General features: G+C 41.6%; 1 protein-coding gene and 1 pseudogene across 1 annotated transcript in view; both read right to left on the reverse strand.

The window, feature by feature from the left end:
• LOC138741573 (ephrin type-A receptor 7-like) overlaps positions 1-24,653 on the reverse strand; it is a 434,573-nt gene that overhangs the window by 174,454 nt on the left and 235,466 nt on the right. The gene's annotated exons all lie outside the window — the stretch shown is intronic.
• LOC138741639 (DNA-directed RNA polymerase III subunit RPC6-like) lies at positions 2,909-9,092 on the reverse strand (annotated as a pseudogene).

The raw sequence follows: 24,653 nt of genomic DNA on the forward strand, positions 1-24,653 counted from the left end.
CCTTACACTCAATGTCACCAAAACCAAGGTGCTGATTAGTGACTCCAGGAATGAAAAAAAAGAGGTAAACAAATCAGTGATCAGAGGTGAAGAGGGTGAGCAAATTTAACTTCTTGGGAGTCAATAACTCGGAGGATCTTTCCTGGACCCAACACTCTAATGGCGTCGTGAAGAAAGAGCATCAGCCCCTCTACTTCCTCAGGAGTTTGCAGAGGTTTTGTATGACGTCAGAAACATTGGCAAATTTCTACAGATGTGTGGTGGAAAGTGTGCTGACTGGCTGCTTCACAGTCGAATATGAAGACACCAATGCCCCTGAGCATAAAGCCCTCTAAAAGGTAGTGGACACAGCCCAGGACATCACAGGCAAAACCCTCCCCACTATCAAGAACATCTGCAGGAAACACTGCTGTTGGAGAGCTGCAGCGATTATCAAGAATCCACACCATCCAGCACACTCTCTGCGCTCCAACTTCCACCCTGGTCTCAAACTCACCTGGTCCATCTCTGACAACACTCTCCCCTTTAGATCTCTCTCTGTCTCCATCTCAGGAGACAAGCTTTCCACGGACATATATTACAAATCCACTAACTCCCACTATTTCCTGCCGCTCGTCCATCTTCCCTGCTCAGGTCCCCTTCCTATCAATTTTGGTCAGCTCCCCTCTCAAGCCTCCATAATTTACCTTTACTCAATTGCAATAATGACACGTCTAATTTTAGCTTCTCCCCTCAAACTGCAGAGTGAATTCTAGTGATCAGTGCCTCATCATGCCTCTTTCTCTTTAAGCAAAATCAAATCCAGTTCATTGCAAAATACAGTCTTTCTGGTCTTTAACATCAACTTCACATCTCCCTTCCCCCCCCACCCCCCCATCACTTTCCTCTGCCACTTACCCCACCATCTCACTCTCTGTTCACCCCTCACCCTTGCAATGCTCTAAACAGAGGGTTGCACAAAGAAGCTTCACAGAATCAACTTGTGACCTGTGGGTTTGTTATGAGCAGTTCACGGTAAGTAAAGGAATACTTTAGGTAGCTGTGGCTGAAAATTAAGATCAAGACCCATTGCCATCGGCAAAGCTGCACATGTTGCACGTCTTCTTCTTGTACCTTCTTCATTGAACTTGGTGCTTTCCTTCAATATCTTAGAGCTGCTGAGACATGCTGATGAATATCAGAGCTGCCCAACAAATTTCCCAAGTGGCGAGAAGTAACTATAAAGCAGTTGACAACTGGAAAAAACTGTTTTGAAATAAAAATGTAGAAACATTGAATAATTTATTTTTAATGTTTATTTGCACATTTAACTTATCAGAGCATTTTATTCCAGGGCACACTATCATGACTGAAGTTAATCTGATTAAGATTGAAAGAGTGCAGAGCAGATTCACAAAAGCACCTTTCACACTTGCATCCCAGTAAATCGGCCGTTCAGTGTCCTGGGATAGGAATGGCGGAGCTTTGGCCTTTCACACTAGACCACTGCTAACCGGGACACTGAATGCTTTCACACTTGCAAGGGTCTCTCCCTGGCATTTGGTCTGTTCTACCTTTAATCGGAAGGGCCCTGCAATGCTGCTGCCCGTTTCATACTTGCCTGATCTCAACGCCGGCATCTGCAGATGCCAGGGATTGTACTGGGGGTCGACCTGGCAATCCCCGGCGCGAGATAAAGTCATTTGACGCCAGCGCTGAGCAGATTTTGCTTTCAAACTTGCCACCTCAAAAGCTGATTGGCATCTGATTCCTGGGATCACTGGCAAGTGTGAAAGGGTCTAAAGATGTTGCCCAGACTTTAGGAACTGAAGTCCCTTTCACACTTGCCAGTGATCCCAGGAATTGAACGCCCATCAGCCTTTAAAATGGCAAGTGTGAAAGCAAAATCTGCTCAACGCCGGCGTCAGATGACGTTATCTCACGCCGGGAAGTGCCGGCCTCGACCCCTATTAAAATCCCTGCCGTCTGCATATGCCGGTGTTGAGATCAGGCAAGTGTGAAACTGGCAATTGCATTGCAGGCACTTCCTATTAAAGGTAGAACAGGCCAAATGCCAGGGAGAGACCCTTGCAAGTGTGAAAGCGTTCTGGGATGCAAGTGTGAAAGGGGCTTGAGATTAAATAAGTTAGAACTTTGTTCCCTGGAGCGTAGAAGAACGAGGGGAGATTAGATAGAGGTATTTAAAATTATGAAGGGTATAGATAGAGTAAATGTAGGTTGGCTTGAGGGTAGGTGAGCTAATACTTAGCACATCATGTGGCAAACACTAATGGACAGAAAGCAATTTTGATGGAGGTATTTTTTTCATTGATGGGTTGTTTCACATTTCACTGGACAGCTACTGTAGCTACATTTCAGAGTTCCTAAAATATTAACTGATTTTAGCCAGGACATCCAATTTTCTATTCCAATTATTTTTAATGATTTTTTTTTGTTTGGAAGCTAAGAACTTCAGACCAGCCTGATAACCTTATAAGCGACTATTTGGAAATTCTGAGGGCTGTGCGTTTGACTCACCAGCTGATGTTTGCCACATTCCCTTTCAACTGATTTGAACACCGGTTCCTCCAAACCCTTTAAGCTTCTGGAGTTTGCCGTGAAATTTATTTTAATGCCATGTACCTTCTTCAGAAAGTGAATTCAAGGAAGTGTTGCATAAATTATCAGGAATAACATCTGTAAGACCAGAAAATCAGCCAGTCCAGCTCAATTCTCATGTGCCAAATTATTGGATTTTTAATAGTACAGGCAGTCCACAGGTTACGAACGAGATCCGTTCCTAAGTCTGTCTTTAAGTCGAATTTGAAGGTAAGTCATAACAGGTACATACAGTTCTTATTTAGTGGATTTGCGCTTTGGCGGCATGGTGACAGTGGTAAATAGGAGAAAAATTGAAGCCAAATACAAATTACACATTCAACACAGTGTCAACGGCAATGCAATCAGACTTTAAAAAGCGGATGGCGTTCTCCTTCCGCCAGCCGATGTACCACTGAACTCGTGCATAGTCTGCTCGTAGGTACGAATTGTCCATAAGTCAGGCATCCTTAACATGGGGACTTACTGTATTATCAACGTTTTGAGAAATTCATGAAGCATTAGATGAAGGAGGAGAAAAAGCCCAGAGAACGGTAGAAACAATCACCTTCCACGGAAAGAGGATCAGAGTTAACGTTTCGTGACTGAAATCCTTCACCAGAGCAAAGGTTCCTGACTTGAAACATTAAATTTATATCTCGACATTCAGTAAGGTAACAGGCCCTTTTGCCACATGAGCCGATGCACCCAATTGACCTACAACTCCCTGGTACATTTTTGAATGGTGGGAGGAAACCAGTGCACCCAGAGAAATCCCATGCAGACACGGGGAGAACGTACAAACTCTTCACAAGTAGTGTGGGATTCAAACCATGGACCTGATCGTTGGTGCTCTAACCGCGCCACTCCACACTGTTTCTCTTTCCATGGAAGCTAATTGAATAGTTATAGTTTTAATGGTTTTTGCAGAGCAAATTGGTTACTGGTGCTGTGGTGACACGACCACCAGCCTACTGCAGGGGGTGATCTCCGTACCTGCAGGAAGACCACCTAAAGGGTTGACTCCACCTGCCTGGCTGTCAATCAGCCGACCTGAATATTCACCTGAGGCGGCCCCTCTTGAGCCAGTCACATGGGAGCCACCAAGGCATGAACTGGTATTCAGACTTTTACTAGAATAAAGTCTGTGGTACGGTCTTTGAGTTTTGTGCTTGCTTGCAGTTACCTCAGACACCACAGGTGCCAGCTTTTTAAAATAGCTGGTCTTGTTCTTTCCTCAAAATCTTCGAAGATTTTCCTTTCTTACATATATCTAACCTCCTTTTGAAGTTTTTATTGAAGCTTCCACCAAGTCCCTTTCAGGCAATATCTTGATGAAGGGCTCAAGCCCGAAACAACGGTTATGTATTTTTACCTTTACTACACAAAGGACACTGTTGACCACCTGAGTCTCTCCAGCAATGTGCGTTTTTACTTCAACCACAGTGTCTACAGATTTTCATGGTTCAGGCATGGCTCTGCACCACATGACACATTATGCAAAATAATTCTCCCCACATTTCAGCACTTTTACCAACTGCCCTCAGCCAGTATCCTCCTGCTTATGACCCACCCATCCCTATTTACACCTTTAATCTCCCTGTGATTTTCAACCTCTTTTATTAAATCTCTGCTCAAAAGCAAACAATTCCAGCAACACTACATTGAATGAAATCCATTTTGCAGGGGGCTCCTCGAGTTACCCTCCCCTCCACCCTCTCAGGGATCACCACGTCCTATGTCATTAGAAAATGGGTGATTATTTTGATTGGGCTTTTAGTTCCTACAGAAACATTAAAGCTGAAGCAGGCCGGGGGAAATAAATGATTTAGAAAATTGCATAAAGCCCATTTCCACATGAAACACTGATAGGAAAGCCTTCCCCCCATTTAATTAAATGGTATTTTAAATTCATATAAAAATTATGTGAAAATCATTCATCTCTATTAACCTTGGGTATAAAATAGATTGGTATGCAAAATGATAAAAGATATTGCACAAGGAGAGATGTAAAGACATAATGTGCCTATTGCAGATTTGGAGTGGTGCAGATTTACAACTCGTCTCCCTCTGTATTGATTATTTAATCTAACTAAACACCCTACACAAAAATGTACAAATATTTTACCTCAAACATTAAAATCTTACCAGTGCTTCCTGAATGATCTATGCAGAACTCCAACTCCGAGCAATAATGTGGAACAACACTTGGAATTAATTACCCAGAGAGGTAGTAACAGTCTGCTTGAAATGGAAAAGTAATTAAAGATCATAATGCAGGAAAAATGATTAAGAACAGATGGATTGAATGCCATATAAATCAAAATAATTTAAAACAATCAGATTAAACTGAGCATAAGTGCTCGTCTCAGCAGGCACCTTCTGAAGATGCTAAATTATAGTCTCCAGCCAAGGAGACTATAATTTAGTATCCTCGCCAGACCACTCAGAGTAGAAAGCAGAAATGAAAGGAAAGTCAATTCATCGTAAAGAGGAAAATAATTAAACAAGTATCTGCAGAAAAATAATGCTTTAATGTTTTCATTTTACAGTATTTTAAAGAAAAAAATAATTTAAAAATCTCGGCTGTATCTTTGTTACATTTATGTGTGTGGACTCTTAATAAGTTCTAAGCTAATAGAAGGACTTGAGAATATCTTTATCTGCAAGCTATGTATTTCTAAATGGCAAGAATGACCTCAGGGCCATATTGTCAACTGAGTGTTGATTATATTGTACTTCTTTTTTTTCCCATCATCTCTGTTTAACTCCTGCGCAAAAAGTGTATCTTAAATAAACAGACCAAAGACAGTAATCGTGACAGATGTTCCTTGGATTTAAATTGCAGATTGGCCTATTGCTCGATAGATGATAAAAATCTGATGATCCATTCCATACAATATTTGTATGGTGGTTAAATATGTACTGTCCATCTGTCAGTGTCGGCATATATTTCAAATCTGATATGTTCATACCCCATTGACAGGGAAGATAGGTGGCAAATTAGACAGAGGTCATAAGTGGCCATTACTTTTTAGGCCACCTGTGAAACTTTAAACCAGTGCTTTTCAAACTGCCCCCCTAAACTTGCAATCCCTATGCCATTGTTGCTCTGTGATTGATTGGTAAGGGATTGCTTAAGGTGGGACGTGAGTGGGGAAGGGAAGGGTGAGAATCAATGCTCGAGACCCAACTGTTACTGAAATATTTTGATTGAGAAAAATTGTCCTTGGCCCATTTCCTTTGGAGTTCTGAAACCGTGCACATAACGAGTCAATTGGGGACGATTAAAAGTGGTTTTCAAACTTTTTCTTTCTACCCACATTCCACCTTAAGCAATCCCTTACAAATCACAGAGTACACTCCTTTTCAACCCCATTCTACCCCCCAACTCTCCCTTAATCACGAATGTATCTACCTCCAGCTTAAATATACCCAATGACTTGACCTCCACAGCTGTCTGTAGCAACAAATTGCACAGATTCACCTCCCTCTGGTTTGTGTGTCTTTACAAGGCAAACAAAGGAAAACAAGTTGTTGGGTATGTTGTGTACTTGATGATAAAAAGGGATCTTGTCAGGGACAGTGATTTATAAATAAAAACATGTATACAAAAAAGGCACAACATTTCCAGGGGGAAATAATATTAAATGCCATTTATACAATGATCCCCAGAAGTTTGAGTTCACTTTGACTTTGTTTCAATTAAAGTACTGCTCAATGATATAAGACAATAGTCCATAAAATTCCTCTCTCACTTGCCTGTACAAGTATTCACAAGATGCAAGTGCAAACACCAGTAGAGTGTCCACATTGTATTATTCGTCCTGTAAGGAGATAACAAGCTCGGAGGAAGTTATAAGTGAGCATAATGAAACAAGGGATGCAAGACCATGTGGTCACATTGGTGCCCACGACCAATGTATGAGTGGTGTCATTGTAACCTCATGGTGCAACCATCACTGAGGGGTGTGAGCTCAAGTCTCCAGGCGTCTTCATTGGACACTATTGTGTACCAGGTGCTTCAAAACTTGAGCACTGCCCTGTGCTTACTTGAAGATCTGCAATAAGTCCAAAGACAGATGAACAGGGTTGGTAGGTTAATGTGTGTATTTGGGCAATGCAGACTCGTTCGCTAGAAGGGTTGTTACCATGCTGCATTTTAAATTTGTTTATCTTCCTGTAATGCGCGTCGAAAGAACCAAAGACTTGTTGATCCAAACCAAGGCTTTTATTAACTAAAAGACTGGAGCACATCACAAGTAGGCCGACCAGTCCAGGATGACCTGGTCTGGCTAGGAGCAATCCAGTAGGTGTGGCTACACTCTCAGCCAATCACAGTCATCCTACACGACCATCTGTACATATCACATTGGTGATAGAATCTGTTCTATTGCACTTCCTAAATATAGAAATAGTGAGTGATGCGAAGTGACCTGAGATTTGAAACCTGTTATGTCTCATTTAATTGGTTACAAGTTATCCATTCTTCAGATCTCTGACATAACCACAAGTTGGATGCTCAGATTGCATTCATCAATATCCATCACCAGCACTGATACATCAGGCAAGCACTCACCTCTTCCCCACCCCATCCCCTTCCTATTTGCCTTTTGTTCTCGCTCTGTCTTCATGACACCTCGCTTCAATCTCATTCATCATCCTTGCCCTCCCATGTCGGAGCAGTTCCCAGTGCACCTCGGAAACATCCTGATCAGCAGAAATGGCAGCTACCACTCCTTTCCCACAACCCCATCCCCTCACCCCACCCCCAGAAGCCCAGCTTCCAACAGGGACACACACTGAATATTAGCTGTAATCAACTATTCATGAACTGTATAATTTATGAGTGAATAATCATTAGGTTTGCCTAGAGGCTTCCTTCTGTTCCATTACAACAAGACCGCAATCATTCTGAGCCACATTAATAAGGAACTCAATATTTCAACTGCCTCTATGAGCTATAAAGCCTTAATATGAAGATTTCCACCCAGTTCACTATTCCATGTGCAACTAAACACTGAATATATTAAAACAGAAGCACTGATGCTTCCAGCAGTCTGCGTTCACTACCTTCCTAAATTAGACCCCAAAGCTTTGTACCATGTTGAATCTCATGCCACACATCTAAGAAACAGGGAACTATTTTGTTTGTACACTCACAACAAAAATAAAACAAAAGCACAAAAATATTAATTTAAACTGTACCAGAAGGCACAAAAACAGAAAATGCTGGAAACAATCAGCAGGTGAGACCAGTGATTCTCAACCTTTTTCTTTCCACTCACGTACCACTTTAAGTAATCCCTCTGCCATCGGTGCTCTCTGATTAGTAAGGGATTGCTTAAGGTGGGATGTGGGTGGAAAGAAAAAGTTTGAAAACTACTGTTTTAATTGTACCTCATTGACTCGTTATGTGCACGGTTTCATAACTCCAAAGGAAATGGGCCAATGACTGGAAAATAAGTATAAAGTTAATTCTAATGATGTTAAGACTACAGAGACTTTAACTAGAACTTCCAATAATCACTGCAACTATGGATCCCAACCTCCTTAAAATGTATCAACTGGAAACACACAAAAATGTATAAAGTGGGAACATTCAAAGTCTTTAAGAAGGCACCCCATTGTCTTCGAGATCCACCGAATAAAGTCTTCTAAACACATTGGACACATCCCACAAGGTGTCTTCGCCAGGCCAGTGGCTGGATGATTGGATTGACTGCTCTTATACAGCTTCATTTGCCCATCCACCTTGCCAACGGTACCTTATTTTGCAGCTATAATGGTCTACCTTCCCATTGTTTATCAATGGTTTCTAGATCTTCCATTGACAGGTCCACCTTGCAGATCCCTACTTCACAGATGTACTTCCACACTTTATGAGTGAAGCAAGTGAACTGTTCCTTTGCACCATAGGACTTTGTTTTGTTCTCCCGTGCCACCTCAACCTTACTTTGTAAGAACTTGAAGCCCTGTTGGTTCAACACTTCCACAAATTCGGACAAAGACAATGTACCAAGCTCCACACCAGTCACCCGTCCATCTGGCTGCAGCTACTGATCTCCCTGCTTTAATTAGATTTTTTTTGCTTTCCATGTTCTTCAAGATGTTGTTGATCTCTGTTTGAGGGAGGTTGCTCTGGTATCGAATATCTCTACTCCATATTCCTTTATTTCCATGATTTGATAAACCTGCTTTTCTTGGTTGTCAGATCCCTTCATTTTGCTTGCAGTTTGGGAACCCTTCATGTGGTAAAGGAGACCAGCAGTGCCCCTCAGCAAATCGAGCTGGCCTATAGGGAGAAGCCTGTTGATGACCATTGCTCTCTTCTCCAACTCAACATGTGGCATGTCATTCTGAATAACTTGGTCGGTGCTTCCCTGCGGAAACTGCTGGCACGATTCCAAAATCCTGGTTTTAAATGCTACAGGATCAGGAGCTTCTTCCTTAACCTTGACATCAACCTTTTCCTCCACTTGAGGATCAGTGTTACATTGCACGGTTTTCTTCATTCATCCTTCAGTGCTTGAACCCTCTCCAACATCTCCCGGAGCTCATCTTTTTCTTTTCCCCTTGAAAATTTATTAGTCTCTAGTTGCTGCAGATGCTGCTAAAGCTTCTCTTCTCGAATTCCCACACTCTGCTTTTTTGAAAGCATGAGATTTCAGCTCTTCATTCTCCGTATCGCCTCCTGTACTTGACGTTTCTGCCTTTCCCATTCTCTACATGCCTTATCTTATTCCTCTCGCTGCTGTTTCCTTCGCTCATGTTCCTTGAAGGCTTTAAAGTTCAGCTCATCTGCCTCAAATGCCTGAAGACACTAAATTCTTTGTGTTTCTACAAATTCAGCCCTTCTGCATTCCTTTACTTCATTGAGTGACGCAATGTTCTGCCGAAATGCATCTAGCTGTTCAGCACTGGGTTTGATACCCATTTTTTTAGTAACGACGAACAGCATTTGCTTTGTGGACTAGTTCCAGCCGAAGTCCAGCAGTTTTGTCTCTTTCACGTTCTTTAGCTTCTTTCTTCTTTTCCCGCTCAAGTTTATCTCGCGTGGCTTTGTGTTTTTTTTCAAAGTCTTTCTGCTCTTTTGCACGCTTTTCTGGTGCTAATTTAAACTTGAGCCATGGAAGGAAACCTTTCTATTAGTGCATTCTTTGGTTGAAATGGCTCACGATGTACAACAGAATTAGGGCTTGGCTTTAAAACATGCTGCTGCTACTTGTTTTCTCAGCTTTTCTTTCCTCATTTGTGCCCAATCTTCTTCAAGCAGACATCCATCCAGAGTTCCTAGCACAATGCATGGAGCTCTTTCTGGCACACCACAATGCTCCTTTTCAGCCACAGTCTTAAATTCACTACGTCAACCGTGGTATCCCGAAGTGATGACAAAATTTTTAAGAAAAATCAGAAAGCTGGTGAACTTTCCAAAGATGTTGATGTCTTTTTAAAGATGTTGATGTCTATAAACTCTGAATGTCCTTCAATTCACTCAAAGTTAACATGCAGGTAGAGCTAACGGTTAGGAAGGCAAGTATCTGGTAAAGGCTACAACGCTGGGGGGTTCAGGCTGTGCAGCAGGACAGAGTCGGTCGGCAAATGGTGAGTGGGGTGGCAGGCCAAAATGTCCAGTGCCAAACTGTGGCCACCAAAATGTCAGATGCCAAATGGTGACTGCCAAACTGCGAGGGCCAAAATGTCCCCAACCTGAATTGGTCACGGTAAATTGCTACTCATGCACAGATGAATGGTAGAATCTTGGGGGGAGGGGGGATTTGATGAGAATAAAATAGCATTAATGCAATGTAAATGATTGATAGAGAGAGAGAGTTGCTGTGTCAAAGGACCATATTTCATATTTCATGCCATAAAAGACTATGATGGTTGTAAATGGTAGAGCTTATGTGAAGGGTTGAATTTGAAGGGAATTTTAAATTTATTTTTAAATTTTTAATAGAGCTTTTTTTCTTATGAAACATGACATAATTACCATAGAATGAGATCTGATAAATTGCCAAAGATCTCAGAATAAGATTTTTTTTTTCTTACACTTCAAATTAATAAGGATCTGGAATGCACCATTTGAAAGGATGGCAAAAGCAGATTCATTTGTAATTATCAGAAATAAATTAGCTACAAAGGGAATATTTTTCAGAACATGGAGAATGAATGTGGAAATGAGATTCATTGCTACACTCTTTCAAGCAATCAAATCAAGGATAAATCGTCTTTTCCCTCCTTTTCTCAATGATTCTGTGATTCAGTCACCCACTCCTTGATCCATGAGCATGAGTGCAGATAATAGGCGTAAAGGCTCTGCACACAAAATCCACGAGACGTAAAGCTATTTATTGCAATAGTCACCCTTACTCTCGCTCAGGATGTCGTTACAGCATGAATACATTTTCACATTACATCTTCAATAATTTGACTTTTCATTACCTTTAAATAAAAGGTAGAGCCAACTCCATATCAATATTTTACATTCTCTTGCAGAAAGTGGAATGTAAAATAGCAACTCCACTTTGAAACTGCACAGGGAAATAAAATGTAACGGGGGTATTTCCTGCCGATGAAGCTGATGAAGTTACCGTATCAAAGTGCCATTTTAATAATAAATTTCTGTGAAGAACTGGCAGGGCTCATGGAGCAATTCCCAGCAGCTTTATCAGATTACCCAACAACAGTAGCAAATTAAAGCTCTTCTGCTCAAAATGTTTCAGCAAATGACACATTTCACTTAATCTGCAGGGGTAACATTGCAGGGTTAAAAATGAAACCACCCACCCATCAAAGACTGAAATATCAGAAGTACAAGTTATTTAAATGTGCTTGTAAGGATCACAATTTATATTCAGTGCATTGGCAATAAATACAGAAATGATATAATACAATAATTAACAAAATTACCTTTTAGACCAGTGGTTCTCAACCTTTTCCTTTCCACTCACAGACCACTTTAAGTAATCCCTATGCCATTGGTGCTCTGTGAGAATCACTGCTCTAGACCCAATTGTTACTAAAATATTTTGCTTGAGAAAAATTGTAATTGGCCCATCTCTTTTGGAGTTGTGAAACCGTGCACATAACGAGTCAATGAGGTACAATCAAAACAGTGGTTTCCAACCATTTCTTTTCACCCACATCCCACCTTAAGCAATCCCTTACTAATCACAGAGCACTGATGGCATAGGGAATATGTAAAGTGGTATGTGAGTGGAAAGAAAAAAGTGACTGAAATCTCCTTCAGTCATGTTCCCCAGTTTCATAAAATGACAAACAAGTTTCCAACAGTACTGTAGCTGTGTCCTATATACTGAAACTCGAATGCTCCTCCAATACTGTATCCCGGGTTTTCACATGTTATACAGCAAATGGCCTGGCCAAATCAGTACTGCATCTGTGTTCTACAGTGGCAGGTCTGACCATGAGCCATGGTTATTTACATCTTCAATCTGACTTCTTTGGCAATTGGGACTATAGGTTACAACCTCCTGGTCAGCAGTGAAAGTTAAAGTTACAGAGGGTAGGGAGTTTATTTCACTGTTGTTCTCAGATGGACAATTGGCCCATTTCCGATGAAACAAATCAGGTAAAAAAGGGGAAAATTATTTTGATCTTACCAACTACAATTAAAGCCAAATATTCAGAAAATCTCTTTGGAATAGAGTGGGAACACAAAACCTGCCGTAAAGTAAGGGGAAATCAGGACAGAGTATCAGAAGCTGCTCCACAGTTTAAAACTGTTTAAGTGATGTTCTGAATTTTAAAATTAAGAAGGAATGAAATGATTTGTCCATAATAAATAGTTTGTTAAATGAAATAATGGGCGCAGAATGGTTCTGTAGTCTCTCAGTTCCAGTAGCCTTGGTTCAACCCTGAACTCCACTGCTGTTTGTGGGAGGTTTGCACAATCTTCCTGTATTTGTGTGGGCACCCCCCCACCCTCCCCCGGCCCAGATGCTCCAGTTTCCGCCCATATACCAAAGAACAGCTGATGGCAGGTTAAGACACCATTGTAAATGATCTGTAATGTAGATGGGTGGTGGGTCAATCAAGATGACAATAATGGGACAAAGCGAGCGACAGGGCGAACCAAGTGGGAGAGAGGGGGCAATGGGATTGGTTGAAGTAGTGGGTGCAATTCTGGTCACCCCATTACTGGAAGGACGTAGAAGCTTTGGGAAGGGAGACGGAAGAGATTTAACAGAAGACTGCTTGTATTAGAGGTATTAAAAAGGTTGGACCAATGTGGGTTGTTTTCTCTGAGATGCGGAAGCTGAGGGGAGATCCGGAAGTTTATAACTTTATGAGAGGCATAGAAAAAGGTAGTCAAATCTTTATCCCAGAGTAAAAAAGTTCTAATACAAGAGTTAATGTATTGAATGTAAGAGGGGAGTGGGGGGAGGGAATTTAAAAGAGATGTGTAGGGCAGGTTGCTTTTTCTCCACATAGAGTGGCAGGTCCCCAAATGGTTTGCATTCATTCAGGCCTCATGAGTAGGTTCTAAACCTTTTTCTTTCCAATCACATCCCACTTTAAGTAATCCCTATGCCATTGGTACTCTGTGATTAGTAAGGGATTGCTTAAGGTAGTATGTGAGTGGAAAGAAAAAGTTTGAAAACCACTGTTTTAATTGTACCTCATTGACTCGTTATGTGCACGGTTTCATAACTCCAAAGGAAATGGGCCAATGACAATTTTTCTCAAGCAAAATGTTTCAGTAACAATTGGGTCTAGAGCAGTGATTCTCACCCTTCCCTTCCCACTCACAAAGTGGGATGTGAGTGAAAAGAAAAAGGTTGAGAACCACTGTGTTAAACAAACCTCTGACAATACAGAGAATAGAAAGATATGTATCATTTGCAGGCAGAAGTGGGTTTGCTTATTGGCATTGTGTTCAACACAGACATCATGGGCAGATAGAAAATGGCCTTTTCCCCATCAAAGGGGGAAAAGGGTTGAGCTCCATCAATGGGGGGGAAAGGGTTGAGCTCCATCAATGGGGGAAAAGGGTTGAGCTCCATCAATGGGGGAAAAGGGTTGAGCTCCATCAATGGGGGTAAAGGGTTGAGTTCCATCAATGGGGGAAGAGGGTTGAGCTCCATCAATGGGGGAAAAGTGTTGAGCTCCATCGATGGGGGAAAAGGGTTGAGTTCCATCAATGGGGAAAAGGTTTGAGCTCCCTCAATGGGGGAAAGGGGTTGAGCTCCCTCAATGGGGAAAAGGGTTGAGCTCCATCAATGGGGGAAAGGGGTTGAGCTCCATTAATGGGGAAAAGGATTGAGCTCCATCAATGGGGGAAAAGGGTTGAGTTCCATCAGTGGGGGAAGAGGGTTGAGCTCCATCAATGGGGAAAAAGGGTTGAGCTCCATCAATGGGGGAAAAGGGTTGAGCTCCATCAATGGGGGAAAAGGGTTGAGCTCCATCAATGGGGGAAAAAGAATGTTCTGAAACACAAAATGTTATGATTGTAATCAAAACACAAAAATGCTGGAGGAACTCAGCCGGTCTCATAGCATCCATGGAAGGTAAAGATATATTACAAGAGCTGAAATATCGGTTATATATCGGAATCTCCAGCGCACGCGGTGAGACTGGCTGAGTTCCTGTGCCTTGAAAAAGAATGTTGTTCAACAGCGAGACAAAACTCTTCTTCAGAACTGGAGGAAATCAGGACACTGGCTTCTGCACTAACTTTCCTGAGGAAGTGTTTCAGCCTGAAGCATTAACCAATCATTATCTTATTTGGTTCAAACTCAGTTTGTGTGGGACTCAGTTTAGAATTAGTGAAGGGGGACAGGCACCAATAACACACACAAATGTACCCACCTTCATCTTCCAATCCCCAGCTCTCTCTTTCTCTTGACCAAAACCAGCTCATTTGGCACTCATACTCCATACTTGGCTCCACTGGGCTTCTTACCCATTGAACTTTTTTTAATATATAATTTTATTTACAGATTTTTTCCACATTGAATATACATACATTCTCAAACTTAAAGTTGATTAATTACATTGATCAAATGTGCAATGTGGTTATAAAAGATAAAGAAAGAAATATAACATCTACTCCCCCCGCCCCACCCACCCCCACCCCTAAGAGAACTGAAAGGAAAGAAACAAAATAAAATGAATTAAAAGTGAGTGCTAGTTAACAAACATAATCTTTATATCTTCTTGCTGCTGTTGGGGGAGGCTATCAAGACTGAGGCTTCCAAAGAAATATCAAAAAATGAAAGATTAATACAGGTACACAATCCTTTATTTGGAACCCTTGGGGGACAGTGTGTTCCAAATTTCTGATTTTTCCAGATTTTGGAAAGCCAGATTTAAGCCCACCCGAATTGTGCTGCCATATCTACCCCCACCCACTTCCAGTCGCACTGCCATCTTCCCCCCACCCTCGTCTGCCCTACTCACACTGCCAGTCTCTCCTTGCCTGCCAGACTCGTGCTGCCGTCTCTCTCCCCACTTGCCAGATTTTGGAGCTTTCCAGATTTTAGATATCCGGATAAAGGATTGTGTACCTGTACCCATCTTTTACATATATGGGCTCCATATTTTCCAAAATACATGAAATTTATTCTTCCAACTCTATGTTATCTTCTCACATGGTGTACAACTATGAAATTTCAGCATTCTACCTTTTCATACCCAAATCAATATCCGATTTCCATGTTATTGCAATATATTTTCTAGATATCGTTAAAGCAGTTTTCATAAATTCCAATCAGTACGTCGTTAACATCAACTTTGGTCTAATTCCTGTAACATTTCCTAACAAAAAAAAAACATTGGATCTTGAGGAAATATAAATATAACTGGGATCTAATGAGATTGTCAGATTGATAAGTGACAGATATTTTAAAAAATTTCATCTATAATGTATGGTTTATTACAAAGAAGATTAGTGAAAAAATGAATTCATAAATCTAGATTGAGATGGGAAGAAAATTCACATGGACGGACAGATGAACTGAACTGAAAAGAGCACTATGTAAAGATAGTTTGACAAATACAATAAATGTGAGATATAGACTGGTTCAGTATAACCTTTTACATCAGTTATACCTTACACCACAAAAATTAAATAAATTGAAACCAACATGATTAAATTTGTGTTTTAGATTTGGTCAAGAAATTGGAACATTTTTGCACTCCCTCTGGGAATGTCCAAAGTAAAACCATCATCCATAGGTATAGGGAATTGTTCAGAACAAATTACAGGAGTGAAATTTCCCATTTAAAGTTTGAGAATAGGTTTCCCCCTCCTCATTACATTTTTCCAGATAAAACTGCAGAGTGAGTTTTATCCTGAGGGAAGGTTTGGAGGGAACCAGTTACTTATTGGTTCTTTCACCAGGACCCATCATCAGTGAGCTAGATTGTTCGACAAAATAACGTGCTCAGCATTTTCATGGAGCAAGAAAGTTATACCAAATAATTATAAACCATAGGCCTCTGCTTATTTGTAGGCATGCACTTTAGGGGGGGGGGATATCATGGTCTTGATAAGATGCAGAGGAGACTCTGCAGTATATCAGGGATGAGATACAGGGATCAGTTGATAACGTGCTTCTTCACATCGTGAAATGCAATTTAACTTTTCCCAATTCCTACTCAAGATCAACTCCTGAAATTTTGTATCTCATAAACCATGATGAAGCTGCAGAAATTTTTCTCTGAGTTCAATTCAGGATACCAGGAGGAGAATTTTTTTCACTTTGAAGATGCTGTAGAGCCCAAATTAATTAATGTATTTAAGATGGAGGCGGCTTCACTGACATATGCACAAGAGTATGGGGATAGAATGGGTACATGGTGCTGAGATAGAGGAACAGCCATGATCTTAGAGAATGTCCAACTAGCCTATTCCTGCCTTTTATTTTCTGTGCTTCTCATCTCTGCACAAATTATGGATGGGATCGTGATCTCATCCAATAGTCATGACCACATTGTCTCCCTGAGTTCAAACATAAGGATGGAGTTCCCACTTATATCAATTCCGTAGCATCTGATTCACCCAATTTAGCTTAAAGTTCACATGTGCATGACGACAACCCCTCACTTTTCACGATCGTTAGAGCCTTTGTCTCGAAATAGGTGCCTTTTCATAGACAAATGCACAGTACCTGAATCCTCATCAAAGTTCTAAAAAAAGTCACCTCATTCAAATTCTAACGAGGCTGTCGGTGGTATAATAAAATGAACTCAAAGAAACCAAAGGACTCCACTATAATGAAACTAAAGCTGGTTGTTTCATGTCACATATTTTAATCTCATCTTCTGCTCCGCACTAGAAATGAAAAATGACAGTAGTGTGTAGGAATGGGAGAACAAACCCCCCACTCACGATTCTCCCAAACCCACCTCTCTGTTATACAACACAGGCTGATGGTATACTTGGATTCAGTTAGAACAGCTTTTAGTAAATACTTAAATCAACCCAAAACACCAACATGAATGATGGACTGTAATAAAGGACATTGGATTGGATCGACTGAGGAGATTCCAAAGAAGAGAACTTAAAGAGCCATAAAATCACACAAATGTCACTCTGAGAAGGAAGAGGACTTTAAATATTCAAGAGCTGCGGTGGGCCAGCCCATAAATGAAGAGCCAAGATTGAGCAATAAACCAGCACATTGAACTTAATTTAAATAATAAGCTTGGAACCATATGTGTACGTAGAATAGTTACTGAGGATATTTTTCCTCTAAAATGAACGAATAGGGTTATTACAACTGTCACCAAATTTAATACAAGGCTTAGTGGATGTAATATAACAAATGGAATACAACTTTCACTATAAAAGTTTAATGTATAAATCAAAGAGGAAGCAAAAATCTGCTCAATTACACATTTAGTTGCTTCTGAGGGGGAGCAACCTTATACTGGAAATAGAGTAAAATCCCTGTTATCTGGAATTCAAGCAATCGCCAGCCTCAAGCAACTGACAAAAACAAATGCGGAAAATAAATGGCATAAACAAATGAGGGAAGTTTAAAATTGGCGCCCCCTAGAGGTCAGTTCGCCAATCATCCAACACACAATCTCAAGCAACCAGCAAATACACTTATCCGGCTGGCATCTACCAATCCCCCACAGGAGCCGGATACCAGGTATTTTACTGTACAATGGAAAGCGAATGGAAGAGGAGAAAGTGAGTCTGTGGCTGAGCTGTGTAAACCTTTGCTCATAGACCTGAGTATTTCCAAATCCATCACCCCTGGCAAGAAAATATGCTTCTTAAGGCCATTGGATTGGCTGCAGATGCAGAGTTACAAGTACTGAGCAGGCTTAACACTTAAATGCATCTGATGAAGGGACAACAACCTAAAACACTTACTCTGTTACTCCCTCCACAGGGGCAGCTGATCAGAATTTCCTGCGTGCTTTTCAAAAATTTTTTATTACTGCTGCATGAATTATGTTTGGCAATGTTCTGAAATTCCCTCAAGTTCCTTATAATTGACCATGAGCACATTTTGTAGACCTAATCTGCACACTTGTGAAATGTTGCACCTGTGATCAGCCATCTCCATTAATGTCAGATCCCATCCCAGGAAAATAAGTTGCTAAATACCAGTGGATTTGGATTCACCTGCAAGGTCATCAGTTTTGTCAAGATTAACAGTTGGTTGCTTCAAATGAAAGGTTAACAGCCTGAAACACTGGCTGTTTTTTCTCCTATTCATGACTAATTCTCTAACAATCTTGTTACAGAGAGAGCAGGGCAATCTTTAAGTATATGGGTTGTACAAATGGGATGACTATACGAACTTCTGACCTGCACATTTATTTTCTGTAGACGACCACATGAGAATCATAAATTGAGAGGTTAAATCAGGCCAGGGCCCACACAGAAAATGGCAGGGCCTTGGGGAGCGTTGTTGAACATAGAGCTGCAGCTGCAAGTACATTGTTCCCTGAAAATAGCGACACAAAACATGGTGGTGAGGAAGGCTTGTGACATGCTTGCTTTCATTAGCTGAGGCAATTGGGATGCCATGTTACCGCTGTACAAAACGTTGGAGTATTGTGTGTAGTTATGGTCACCACACAAGCGGAAAGAGAGCGATTTATGTAGAGTGAGTGCAGAAAAGATTCACAGGCCTTTCAAGTGAATCAAAACTTCACTTGTGAATCTGCGGATTAATTTACTGCATCTGGTGCTCCCTTTGTGGCCTTCCCTACATCGGCGAGACTGGGCACAGCCTGGGAGATCACTTCGCTGAGCGCCTTCACTCTGTGACAGGGACCTCCCCACTGCCCAACCATTTCAGTTCTGCATCCCATACTCACAGGTCTGTCCATGGCCTCGTGTACTATCCTACAAAGACCACTGGCAAATTGGAGGAAGATTTTGTTTTCCACCTGGGCACTCTCCAGCCTGATAGCATTAACATCGACTTCTCTGGTTTCTGCTAACCTGCACTCCTTTCCCCCCCTCCCTTGTCTTTTTTCCCTCATCTCCCCACCCTTTCCCTCTCTATTCACCCAGCCATCTCCTTCCCCCACCCCCCGCCCCCCGCTTGCTGCTGTGCCCTCCCTGCCTTCTCCACCTATTACCTCCTGCCTTCGCGACCAGCTCCTCCCTCTTACCTTATTATTGGGGCGCCTGCCAACATTTTTCTATACCATGATGAAGGGCTCAGGCCCGAAACGATGATGATCTTTATTTTTGCCACCTAAAAGCACTGTTTGACCTGCTGAGTTTCTCCAGCATTGTGCTTTTACTTCAACCATGGTGTTCGCAAACTATCATGTTTTACTTCACAAATATGTTGCCTGAACTGAAAGGCCTGAGTTATAAGGAGAGATCGCAGAGGCTGGGTCTGTTTCCCCAAGAGCAAAGGAGGCAAAAAAAATTGACCTGATAGAGATAGATTTAAAATTAAAGGCCATAGGTTTAAGGTGAGAGGGACAAAATTTAATCTTAAAAGGGATCCAGGGGACTCTTTTGCTTCTCCATCTCTGATTGTAAGGGACGCCGGGCAATTTCTGCTGATGGTGTCTCTTTCTCTGCCTTCTGAAAAACCGTGGAGGAACATGATACTGTGGGCATATCCTCACTGGGCTGGGCAGGCTGGCCCACCTTCTGCATCGCATAACATCTTCCTGGTATGGAGGCACCAACTCTCACAACAAGAAGAAACTCCAGAGGGTTGTTAATTTGGCCTGCGACAGGCATCAGACTTCACTCCATCGAGGACATCGACATCTTAAAAAGGCAGCCTCTATCCTCAAAGACCCCCACCACCCAGGCCATGCCCTCTTCACTCTGCTACCATCAGGGAAAAGGTACAGGAGCGTAAGGACGAGCACTCAATGGCACCAGGACAGCTTCTTCCCCACTGCCATCAGATTCCTGAATGAGCAATGAACCAAAGACACTGCCTTACTTTTCATGCACTATTTTTTATAGTAATGTTGTAAGATGGTTATTACATGAATTTTTGCTCTGTGAGCCAGATCACGGTCATTTAAGTCCAGAGATTCAGATCAGTGCAGAAGGAGCAGGTATGATCTGTGGAAGGCCATCTCCTGTGCAAAGTGGAGTTTCTGGACAAAAATGGAAACCACGAGGCATGCCTGACAGCTGTGGCAGGGTCTAAATGGCATAACCTGCTTCAAAACCAAATCCGATGCAGTAGGAGGTGGCAAAGCTTCACTCCCAGATGAACTCGATGCCTTTTATATCCGATTCAACCACAAGAACAAGAAAGAAATACCACTGGGCATTCGTATGTCCCCTAATGATCCTCTCCTGTCTGTATCCAAGGATGATGAGCGTGCTGCCTTTAGAAGAGTGAATCCGAGGAAGACAACCTGTCCGGATGGAGTACCTGGGCGAGTATTAAAATTCTGTGCTGACCAACTTACCAACGTATTCATGGATATCTTCAGCATTTCACTCTGGCTGGGCGTGGTAGCCTCCTGTTTCAAACAGGCCTCAATCATTCCAATGCCCAAGAAGAGTGTGGAAACCTGCCTAAATGACTATCAACGAGTGACATTCACATCAACAGTGGTGAAGTGTTCTGAAAGGCTGGTGTTGAAGCATATGAGCTCCTGTCTGAGCGATGACATGGATCCATTCCAGTTCGCCTATCGTAGCCACAAGTTTACGGAGAATGCCATCTTACTGGCTCCACACAAAGCCCTGAAACACCTGGACAGCAAAGATACATACATCAGGAGGCTCTTTATCGACTACAGTTCGGCATTTAACACCATCATCCCCTCAAAACTGATCATCAAACTCCAAGATCTGGGACTCGGTACCCCACTGTGTAATTGGATCATTGATTTCCTCACCTTCAGCCAACAATCAGTGAAGATTGGTAAGAATTTCTCCTCCACAATCTCTATCAGTACTAGTGCACCACAGGGCTTTGTTCATAGCCCCCTGCTCTACTTGCTGGACACCTATGACTGTGTAGCTCAGTACAACAATAACACCATCTACAAATTCGCTAATGAAACCACTGTCATTAGTTGTATAACAAGAGGTGATAAGTCAGCAAGCAGGATGGAGATTGAAAATTTGGCTTCACATCAAGTTTGAGATTTTTTACAAACACAATTTGGTAGGGATTTAGTTTTACCAGGTCAAACGAAATTTGAGATTTTAATGGCAGATAAAGGAATGAAAGGGTTTATATCAGATATGTAGAGGCTGTTGCAAGAAAAAATGGACAACGTTGATGTGCATAAGACAAAAGAGAAATGGGAGAAAGATTTAGATACTAAATTGTCGTGGAAAGAATGGTCAAATATGTGTACTGATTGTGTTACAAAATTACTCAATTTGAGATATAATATGGTCAATTATAATTTTATTCATCAATTATATTTGACTCCTGAGAAGTTGAAGAAATATGGATTTAGTTCATCAGACTTATGTTTTAGATGTGGAGAACAGACAGATACTTTGAGGCATTCTGTTTGGACATGTAGAAAAGTTACAAAATTTTTGAGAGATTTATTCAAAATTGATTTGCAACTAGATCCAATGATGTGTTTATTAGGTTATATGAATGTAGTAATTGCGGAGTTGCGAGCGGACAAACCACAACTGGATTTTTTGTGATAAGGGTTAGCTGTAGCAAGAAAATGTATAGCTGTAACATGGAAAAACGAGGTAGAGTTGAATATACAAAGATGGCACAGTGAATTACAATCGTGTTTATATTTGGAAAAAATAACTTATAATCTACAAAATAATTATTCTTTTTTTTGTTAAAATGTGTATTTTAAATTTGGAACATATGGCTATTGATCTTAAATAAATTATATGTACAGAGTTGGCACGTCGAACAGTTAATTTTAAATATTCAAAAAAATTTCTATTAAGGCTCCGAGGGGTGGGGGAGGGTTGGGATGAGATAGTCTAGTAGAGGGGGGAAGGGGGGTAGGGGGGGTTTTGTTTTCTTTTGATTGTTATAGGTTGTGTTTTTTTTGTAATGTTTTATAAAATCTTTAAATAAAATTTTCAAGCACAAAGAAAACTTGGCTGAATGGTGCACGAACAACAACATTACATTCAATGTCACCAAAACCAAGGAACTGATTGTTGACTTCAGGAAGGTAAAGCAAGAGGTATACGATCCAGCCATCATTGGGGGGCATCAGAGTGGAGAAGGGGAGCAAATTTAAGTTCTTGGGAGTCATTATCTCGGAGGATCTTTCCCGGACCCAAGACACCAATGGCATCGTGAAGAAAGCAGATCAGCACCTCTGCCTCAGGAGTTTGCGGAGGTTTGGTATGACATCAGAAACCCTGGCAAATTTCTACAGAGATGTGGTGGAAAGTGTGACATCAATATCCCTGAGTTTAAAGCCCTGCAAAAGGTAGTGGACACAGCCCAGAACATCCCAGACTAACCCTTCTGCACCATCGAGAATATCTATGGGGAAACGCTGCCATCGGAGGGCAGCACCAATCATCAAAGACCCACACCACCCAGCACACGCTCTGCTCTCGCTGCTGCCATCAGGAACATGACTTGCGCCACCAGGTTCAGTAATAGCTGCTACCCCTCCACTATCAGACTCCTCAACAACAAACTCAATCAAGGACTCATTTAAGGACTCTTACTTGATTTTTTTTCTTCTCTTTGTGTTGCAGTCAGTTATTTACATTTGTTTATTTATTTACATATGTATTTTGTGTAATTTTTATGCCTCTCAGGATTAGATGTGATGTCATGTATGTACTCTGACAATAAATCTGAAATCTGAATCTGAAGGGGGTTGAATCAAGAAGAAAAAGAGGATAAAATTATGGCTGGCCTATAGGAAGGAGGCATTTTCCGTGTGTGGGGGGTTAAACGAGGGGATGGGAAGAACAGTTCAAAGCGGGGGCTTCTGGGGGTGGGGTGAGGCGGGCCAGCAGTGGTGTAGATAAACAAAGCTATTTCCTGACACAGGATAAAGGTGAGTCATCAAAGCTCTGAGGTAGTTTGCAATTCCTGTGATGAACTCGGAGAAAGAATGTGCGGCAATGCCTTGGAGGTCTAGTGATCCAGGTTCAGAGCTGACTGGGCAGAATCCCACACCCAACCCCCTTATATTCAGAAGCCCACCGGTTTTTATTTATACCTGATGATGAGCCAAAATGTTGGTTACCCTTTTCTTGGTGTGGATGCCACGTGACCTATTGAGGTTTTGGGTAATGCACTCACCCCAGTATCTGCAGACTTTCTTCCTTTACTCCTGTGACGGTGTCAGTTTCACCCAGTGCTCCTGTTCTCTCCTCCCCCATCCCAAAGATGCAATGTGAGATCACTCCTCATTCCCCAGCACTCCAAGGAATAAAGCCCAAGCCTGGCCTGCTCTCCCAACAGCTCAGGCCCGCGAGCTTGGCAACTTACTCGTAAATCTTCTCCGCACCCTCTCCACCTTACCGACTCCTTTCCTGGAGCGTGATAAAAACTGAGCAAAATACTCCAAATGCAGTCTCGCTAATATGGCACGACCGCCCATCTTCCATACTCAGTGCTGAAACTGACTAAAGCCCAAAGCCTTTTTGACCACCCTACCTACATGTGACACACTTTCAAGGTACTATATCACTGTACCCCTCATCCCTCTGATCTACATCACTTCCCAATTGTGTAGATCCAACCCATGCTAGACTTCCCAAAAATGCAATACCTGATATTTTTGTGCATTAGATGCCGAACATCTACTCCAAAGGAAATTGTACACCTCAAAAGCAAGATCTCCCTCTTCACAGATGTAGAATGATCTGCTGGCTGCTTCTGCCTTGTGTGTCTATATCTTTTGTTTTTCATTGTTTGAGATCTTGTATTTACTCGAGTTTTCAAGAGAAATGGAACAACATCTCAGAGGACACATGTCAATATCACCCCTGACTGTGGTGACTGCCTGGCAGAATTACAAATCTGATGGCATTAAACAAAGTTACTTTCAACATTTTTTAATGTCTACATCTTCTCAATAAAACAGTGAATGTACTGATGAATACACTGTGTAACACATCAGCCAGAAGGCCTACCTAGCACATTTAAGTGTTATAAATTACATAGTGCAGTTTGCCCTTCAGTATCCTCTGTACATCATTGAATAATGTGCTGTTAGTCACCCGAGTTAAACTCAGCTTAAGCAGTTCTTCGCGTCTGTTCTAGTAACTGGATTTGCTAATAATTACAGTCAGTAATTGTTCACATAACTGGTAGTAGCATGTCTAATTTGATTCATAACTTTAACAGGGAAATATGACAGTGAAAAATGGAACAGTGAATGTTGCAGTGATCCCTCAAGACACTATAGCTGTTCATTTAGTACAATGAGATGTTTTCCAGACAATGTGTAAGTATTAAGGAAAAGTGCACCAAGATGCGCTAGTAAATGTAATTTCGTCAACTTAAGAATGGAAAAATCGTGCTGAGCACATTAATGGTTTCTTAAAGAGCAAACATTATTCACAAGAAGATATTCAGAGATGACCTTCACTTCCTAGTTTGGATCAAAGGCTGTCCATAGACCTCAGGACACCTTGCTGACACAGAGCAGGGAGGCTGAATGGCCCCTTTCCATCA

This window comes from Narcine bancroftii, chromosome 8, assembly GCF_036971445.1.
Source record: "Narcine bancroftii isolate sNarBan1 chromosome 8, sNarBan1.hap1, whole genome shotgun sequence".
Lineage (NCBI taxonomy): Eukaryota > Metazoa > Chordata > Chondrichthyes > Torpediniformes > Narcinidae > Narcine > Narcine bancroftii.